We start from the raw sequence: 8,985 nt of genomic DNA, 5'->3' as shown, positions 1-8,985 counted from the left end.
AGCATTCAAAATCGTTTTACTCGCTGCCGTTCTGCATGGATTTTTGCACAGTTCCGTTGAAATTTTACTAAGTAGAGGCTTTTTGGAATAGTAATTTTCAACATTCACCTGTTTTTAAGCCCTTGCTTTGCCAATAGAAAATTATTTTTTCACTCATTTTCACTCGATTTGCATTCAAAATTGAAGCTAAGCATGGAAATTCATCCGATGTGTATTCATCAAATGACTTGAAACCGGTGGAATTTTAGAACGCTTTAATAAATTCGCTTGATGTCAAATATGTCCAATTTTAATCTTCTGATGTGTTTTTGAATAAGTGTTTTGCATTCCTTGCTTCCTTGTGAAAACTATTATTTACAATTCGACGTTTTTTGAGTGATTTGATATTTTTCAAAAAAATCGACCACCCTTATGAAAATTTGGGAAAACATCGAAATTTTACATGTGAGTTTATTGAGCTCACCGGATTTCTTCCGACCTGAAAACTTCACTCACGATAAAACATGTTTGAATCTATAATAATGAATTTATCGGCGGTTAAAGATCGTGCCGGTTCAAAATACGCTTTAAATGGGTGAAAAAAGCCAAATATTTCAACCTTGAAGCGTCCAGAGTGTTTTTAATGCGCTCATTGAATTATTTGATTCCTTGTGATAAAAATACTGTAAAATTCCGAGCATTTTGAAGGAACCGGAGAGAAACAATTGATTTTGAAAAAATTGAAGGTCGCATTTCCGTCCACCTCATCAAATTTTCGATTAAAAATCGTTAAATCGAAATGCGTGTTTTTTAAGCTCATTGAATTGTTTCGGACCTGAGAAGCTGTCTTTATGCATATAAAACGTGGCTGAGTTCATTATACAGAACATATCGTCGGTTCAAGATCCTGACGAATCAAAAATCGCTTAAAATGGACTAAAAAGTCAAATATTTAAAATTTAGGGCTTATGACCAGTTTTTCTATGAGCGCCTCGCATTCGTCGCTCACATAGAAGTGAGGAAAATGTAGAATTTGAAGCATTTCAGAAACTTCCTCTTTTCATAAAAGTTAACCCCTTATGAAATTTTCGATCAAAAACCGAAATTTTACATGCATGTTTTTTAAGCGCAGTGGATACTTCCACAGGAAGCTTGCAATATGCTTATAAAATGTGTTTGATTCTACAATGAGAAATCTATCTTCTGGTCAAAATCGTGAGGGATCAAAAATTGCTTTAAATGGATCAAAAATATCAAATATTTCAAATCTGAGGATTCTGATGTGTTTTTCAATGAACGTCATGCATTCCTTGAATGGAAATGAATGGAAATGATGTAGTATTCAAGGTATTCCGAGAGACTGAATATTTTTCGAAAAAATCGACTTCAACCCCTTGTAAAATTTTCGATTAAAAATCTAAATTTCACATGCGTATTTTTTGAGCCCAGTTTACTGCTTCCAGTCTAAAAAGCTGTTTGACCCTACAATAGGACATTTGTGGTCGGTTCAAGTTCGCAATGGATCAAAATTTGCTTAAAATTGATCAAAAATGTGAAACAGTATTTGAAATTTGAGAATTTTAATGTTTTTTTCAATGAACGTCTTGCAATCCTTACATCCTTGTGATGAAAATGTTGTAAAATTCGAGCCATTTTTGGAGACTTGATATTTTGCGCAAAATGCGACCCTCCTCTTATGAAATTTTGGATCAAAAATTGTAATTTCACATTAATTTTTTTGAGCGCAGTAGATTTTGGGAGCGCATTTTGGGATACATGACATTTTTCGAAAAAATCAACCTTTCACACGCGTATATTTTGAGCCCAATGGATTGCTTCTAACTTAAGAAGCTTGCCATATGGTCATGAAATCAGTTCTTTTTGGTAACTGATATTGTTTAAAAAAAACCTATTTCTACTCTTTATGAAACTCTCCAAAAAAAGGGAAAATACCCCTAAAGAAACTATTAAAGCTTGCGACACATATGCGCCTTTGATAGCATGAAAGTGGGAAAAGTATTTCCAGGTTTTTGCCATCTTTCGGGCTGGTTTGCGCGAAGCGTCAACCACCTCTGAAGATGCAAGCAATACGTGCTTGAAAAACGTGAGGAAAAAGTGTATATTCACAACGCCCTAATAGCCCAAAAACAACAACTTTCTGCGCTCGACAATTTTCTTTAAAAATACGTAAAAATATAAAAACTAAAATCCTTTCTTTGCTTCAGAGTTGGTTCAACACAACACAAGGTCACATCAACAGAAAATCGTCTTATTAGATCAATATCTGGAATTATTTCTGGAAAGTGGCTTAAAAGTCAAAATTGCGGCTCCTCCACAACGGATTGAAACGAACTAAAAAGAAAGGCAACTGACAAACAAAGCAAAGCAGTTTTTCAAATCTTCTCAAGGTCAAGGTCTAAAGCTCCGAGTGGCTTTTCCGGGAAAAACTGGTGTGTAACAAATGGCTCCCCAAACGATATGGAGCTTATTAGCGGAATTGCAAATTTATAGGCCGAAAAATGTATTTAATACAAGAAGCGAGTCGGAGTAGGGCAAAAGCCAGGCTAATGTGCTAAAGAAAGGCCGGCATCGCTTAACGTGGGGATCCAAGCATGAAATTGAATTATACAGCAGAGTGCCACCATCCCCATTTCCCAATACAGTCTACATATAAACTGCCTAAATATTTGACACCGATCAGATACACACCGCTCCATACGAGCGGAAAATCCAAATCGAAAAAGGTCCCGCGCTAATATTCCAAACCTTCCTTTGATCGGATTTATTTTGTTTTTCGTTTCACGTCGATATTTCCTCGATCTGTCCCGGATGAAGATTTAAATACGAAGAAAAACCGATTGGATTTTCGATAACTGCAACTGAAAATCAATTATGTTAAACATATGCATACAACTACTGGTCAGATCTTCCAGATTTCAGGACGTTTCACACGCACATCTTGATCAAATTATTTAAAAACTCGCCAAATTCTTTGCTAAAAATGTCTTTATTGACGCAGAACTTTTTCGCTATTTCCATTTTATGCAAACCCCAGGCTGCTAATATTCGCGAATGCAAGCTTGAAATGAGAAACAAAAAAAGGAGACGAACGGGACAGTCCACTTCTGAATTGCCTTGGGCCATCCTGCTAAAAGCCTGGGAGAACTGAGAGATGCAGGACTCAACTTTAATTGAAAATGACAAATCCCTCTATTGAAATGGTAATCAACTACTAGGAAATCCTATTAGGATAAACTCAGTAGCGCCTGATCGATATAGCGTTCCCCTGCGAACGACAAGGATGGGAACGGGATAAGGACCGGAACGTCTTCTTCATTGGGCACTTTTTATTCGCTTCAGGAGCCGATTGTTTTCGACTATCAAAGATGCGATGGCCTAATGAGGCATTTTACGATCGATTCTCGTGTACTGGGCTGGGGCTTTTCTCCCTTTGACTATCAATTTCTAGTTAGGCGAGATAAACTGAACTATCGGTTGATCTTGAGGTTCGGGAATGTGCCATCTTCAGGCACAAAAGAGATAAATTTTGGCTGAGTGATGTGGGTCCGGTGGTCTAATGAAATCCAAACAAACGCTGATGACACGACGGCCGTATCGTCCCTAAACAGCCGTCCCGACGCCGTCGTAGTTGGCTTCTTTTGTCAACGGGCGGGGCCTGTCGGGACTGTGATAAATTGCCGTTTAATAGCTCGTTATAAATCTATTATAGAACGTTAGGCTAGAAACACGTGCAAACGTTGTTTTCGCCACTTCGATTCCGTCGAAAGTCTGTGGGAACTCAAAAACGCTTCAATTCCTGCCGCTGGTGTATTTCCCGGGTCATTTGATGGATGGACATGATTAGATCCAAGGAAAAAAACGTCTGGAATATGCAAAAAAATTTGTAATCCTGGCCGTTCTTTTGTATGAAATTTTACGCATTTTAGTGCCAAAGTTTCGTGTTTTCTGAAATTGCCAGAAATTTTTATTAGAACTTATGCAAGAGCACGTGTGAAGATTAATGTCGAAGGTTTATATCCAAAAGGCTTAGAATTTTGCATATAGTCCGAATACGCAATAAAAAGTACCATTCGATTAAAAAATGTAAGTTTAGTCCGTCACTTGAATTTGAGACACCCTGTATCAATTCTTACTACCTTAAAGTTAACTAGAGACTATCTAGGTTAGAGTTAACTATCTACAACTTTTGTTTTTAACGTTTTTTCCTAAATTTCATATTAGATGTGAGAACGGTGGCCGAAGTTCAATTAATAACGGTCTTTAAGGTCTTTAAGATAAAATTTCCTAAAATAGTTATTGGCGAAAAATGCCTGTTCCACAAAATAAACCACCGTTTTTCTTGGGCTCTAAAGAGAAAACAGAGCGGTGGCACTCTTACATATTGCAAAAATAAAGTGAAATCAAACATAAGCTATAAAAGACACAATCATAACTTTATAAGTCTTATTAATTTATTTTTATATTTGCACTGAGCCTGATTTTTGAGTTTTTTGTAGGTCGTGCGATTCTCATTATTTTGTACTTATTTTTTAATTTTCAGTAAACAATTGAAATATACTTTGTTTAAACTTTCAGGGTCGCTTATAAAATGCGCAGAGTTCTTAATGTTGATGAAAATCGATGCTGATTTTTCACATTCACGGACACTAATAAAAATAAAGAATTTCTTCTCAAAATTAAGAAGTATTCAAGATTCTAAGCGGCATTTGTAGGGTTCCAGGAGAAAAAAGTCAAAAAATCAGGAAAACGAGAAACTTGTCAGCAATGCCATATTCTCACAAATGAAATCGGGCGTAATTTGGTAGAAAAATACGAAAAAAATCGTTCAGAACGGATGGGCGACTTTTGGGGAATTATTTTGACTATTGCACACCTTTGTACCACTCTGTATACTGTGAGACAAATTTCGCGAACTGCAGAGGAAATGTACATTTTTGCTCAAAAAACAGAGTTGCTCTCATTAAGAAAATTGTGTTAAATCATCATTAGACCGTAATATGTGACTTCCACAAACGCCTTTCGAGATTTTAAAGTACTTTCTTCATTCAAACATTTGTTGGGCCTCCCTGTATAATTTAAGCTAAGTCTTCGGGACTGTAAATGGTTTTTGGAAGTACCGATTTATGCCTTGATCGAGCGTTTTCACTGTGCCGATGAACGCAGGTCGTTTTTACAAATAAAAAATAAATTACACAAATAGTAAAGTGGCAATCATACATCCACATATTATGGCAAATATTTGGCATTTTTTAATCTCCAATTTACAGCTTTAGATACCAGTTATTTTATTAATTCTCTGCCTTTATCTGAAGACATGGAGTTAAATACTGTCATCTACAGGGTGTTGTGGCTTTTTAAGCCCCGAATTATTCGAGTATACAGTCTGTTCTTTAAAGATTTACATCAAAATGCAGCTTTCTACCTACAACTATTACACTCCACATTTCTTCTAGCATGAAGATTTGCAAGGAAAAAGAAAAATATATTTGAAATGAATACATTTTAATGTTGAAATGTTCTTTAATCTGATGATTCAACTGACACCGATTACCGGTTGCTTGGAATGATTGACAAAATCCCCATTTGTATTGAATGAATCAAAGAAATCAAGCATTTGATAAATTGGGTAATTAAACAAAGTTACTTTTCTGATTGTTTCTAAACTTGATAATTTACGCCCGATTATTTTCGTCTATTTTTCTTCCAAACGGAGGATAGATCTAAGCAAAGTCAAATGACCCTTTTCTTCAAAAATTAATCGACATTTAGGAAACCGCTTTCAATTTTTAAAAAAATGTTCTGCATTTAGTTTTCTGATCCAAATAATTCCTGAGACCCGAAAGTAAACTGCCGTGAGTTTTAAGCTGTTAAACGCATTGAATTGAGAGTGTTATTGTTAATTCTTGCAAAGCCAGTTGAGGGTTTATTGTTCTAAAAATTCGCTACAAGAGAGGAACTCATAAGTTCAAGTTATCAACGTTGGCAGCCATATGCTTCTAGTGCCGCAGGAACAAAAACCGCAAGCAGAGCCCGAACGCTCCTGTTGACCGCATCCTAATTCACGCTCTTAGAGCCATTAAACATTCACACTCCCGGCTAGAAAACGGATTTTCTCCGAAGAACAGGGCCCCGATTAATTAGGCATTGTTTCAGCTCAGATTGTACTACTTTATTCTAGCCATGTTGCCAACGGGTTTAGTTTAATCAAAAGCGTTCCAGATACTTTGTAGGCCCCTGAATCCAAATTCATGAAAAAAGGCACCTTATTGCACAGCATTGTGTCTTCAGTCCTCTTCAGTTCACAGGTGAATAAACCTAATTAGATGGCAGAGCTACGCTCTGCATGCAATGCGGAGCTGAGCGTTTTAATTAGAAAATCCTGCTGATTTTGAAAATGGTAGAAAACAGATAGGGGGAGTTGCAGATCGGCACGATTCACTGATCAATGATCAGTTCGTGGTCGGATGCACTCTCGTTGATCCGAAAGAAAATAACGATGACAAGTTTCCAGGTGTGCGTTATGGGCCTTTGCCCTTTTTTGACTTGTAATGATCAGCGGCGGTAAAGATGCGATTGGCTCAGATCCGTAACAATCGTGAAGTAACAAAGGCATAATCCGCAGTGAACAGCGATTCTAATGAGTCCGGGTGGCAGTAAAATGCAAGCAAGTCGTCTAGCATGTGGAGGGTTAATTCGATTAAATTAATTTAGGAGGAAATTTAGTAAAAAAAACAGGTCCAAGACTTGAAGGAGATTTTTTTAAAGAATTGTTTTCGAATATTGACCATTTGGATGGTAAATTTGAAGATTTAAGAAGAGAAGGAGAAACGAGTTGAAGATCCGAAAGAGGCAACACCTGATCACATGCAACATTTTATTTGCTTAAATTTCGTCAACGATTGAGATTTTCTACGTATCCATATCAGGATAACTGCGATTTTTACAGAAACGGCCCTGACCAGAATCAGATATTCCATTATTGGCAAATAAAACTAAGGTGAGATGCGATCGAGCAAACGACAGACATTGAGGACTTGGTGGATTCAGGCAATAAGTGAAGCCAATTTGTGGTGTTTCACATAAAATAAGCCGCCTCGAACGCAAATTGTTACATCATTTTGTATGTGTATTATATTCGATAGTTTTATATGCAGAGCTGATGAGTTTAAGCAAAAGTGTTGAGTATTTTTCAACCGAAATTCAGACAAAACCATGTGAGCTGAATTAGCATCTTCAATGCAAAAAGCGTTACGGGAAAGCGAACTTCAGACATTCTCCAGAGGTAATTAAAACAGTCTTAATTTCAGATTCGAGGTAAGTAAAGTTCATTTTTGTCATTGGCATACTTAGTTGAAATTTTGGGGATATTTTTCGCTTAAAATCATCAGTTTTTAAAAAAATTCAAAGATGTTTTTCTGGAATTATGTATGAAAATTCCCCAAATTACAGTGAATGTGAAATCAAGTTTTAATCACGAGCCAAGGGTCCAGAGTAAAAATAGATCGTTGGATTAAAAATAGCTTAATGTGGACCAAAAATGTTAATTATTCCGAATTTGAAGCCCCTGGTGTGGTTTACAATAAGCATTTTGCATTCCTGGGTTCTTAATGATGAAAATTAAATGTTTTTCGAAAAAACAATTTTTAGCCCTTTGAAATTTTAGAGCAAAAATTGAGACTTTACATGCGTGTTTATTATCTCAACGTATTGCTTACGATGGAAAAAGCGCTGCAAAAACTGGTAAAGTTACTAAAAGGTACGACCTTTTCTCTTCTAACAAAGGAGCCATTAACAACAGAAAATTTAACTTACATTCTTGTTGATTTATATTTTTTTACGCTTGATCGAATCTATCGGTGTAAAAATTATAAATTTAAAGTAATTCGCCAAAAGAAGAATTGTAATAAAAAAACGGTTTAAAAAACTCACAAACTTACTAAAACGTACGAGAAGATCTATTGTTTCAAACAAGTCCCTAGCACCAAAAATCATAATAAATGTTTGTAATATTTTATGTTTTTTTTGCATTGTCTAGTTAATTTAATATTTATTATCGATTAAATTAGACAAAATCAATGAATAAAGGCAATGAAAAAACAATTAAGTAGTAGTTTCACAGGAAAACTGAAAATGCAACGTTGAATTTCTTGCTTCCTTGTGATGAGAATGATTCGACGTATTTTGGGATATTTTTCGAGAAAATCGACCTCACCCCATACGAATTTTTCTATCAAAAATCGGAATTTTACATGGGTGGTTTTGAAGCTCGATTAGTTGCTTCCGGCCTCAGAAGCGCCCCAATATGCATATTGAATGTAAATATTACCGGTTGACGATTGGTAACGGATAAAATACTGCTTAAAATAGACTAAAAATATCAATTATTTCGAATTTGAAGCTTCTAGTCGGGTTTTTAATAATCGACTTTCATTCCTCGCCTTTTTGTGATTATTCTGATGTAGAATTTGAGGCTTTTTAGGTATTTTTCATTTACAGTCAAAAATCGAAATTTCACATGCGCCTTTTTTTTAATTTCAATGAATTGATGACGACCTAAAGGCGTTTCAATATGCATTTATAAGGCGTTTGCGCCTGAAATAAGGAAGCTATCGTCGCTTAAAGATCATTACTGAAGAAAAACCGCTTAAAATTGTCCAAAAATAATGTAAATTATCTCCGAACTGAAGCTTTTAGGGTTGTTTTCATTGCGCGCTTTGCGTTCCTCTCTTGCTTGTGATAAAAATAAGAATAATTTTAAGGCGTTTTGAGAGAAGGTTTTTTCGAAAAATTCGAATAAAATAACAAAATTTTTCTATAAAAATCTAAATTTCTCATGCGTGTTTTTTGAGCCCAATGGATTTTCTGCGACATAGTAAGCTCTCCCATATGCATATAATACATTCTCGGGTCTTTAGTCAGGAAATTATTGTCTTAACTGCTTAAAAATTGCTCAGAATGGACAAAAATTATTTCGAATTTGAGTCA

Source organism: Dendroctonus ponderosae, unplaced genomic scaffold (assembly GCF_020466585.1).
Source record: "Dendroctonus ponderosae isolate FM_Combo_2020 unplaced genomic scaffold, Dpon_F_20191213v2 Dpon_F_20191213_5, whole genome shotgun sequence".
Classification (NCBI taxonomy): domain Eukaryota; kingdom Metazoa; phylum Arthropoda; class Insecta; order Coleoptera; family Curculionidae; genus Dendroctonus; species Dendroctonus ponderosae.
The sequence above is the reverse complement of the archived record's forward strand: the minus strand, read 5'-3'. Positions refer to the sequence as shown.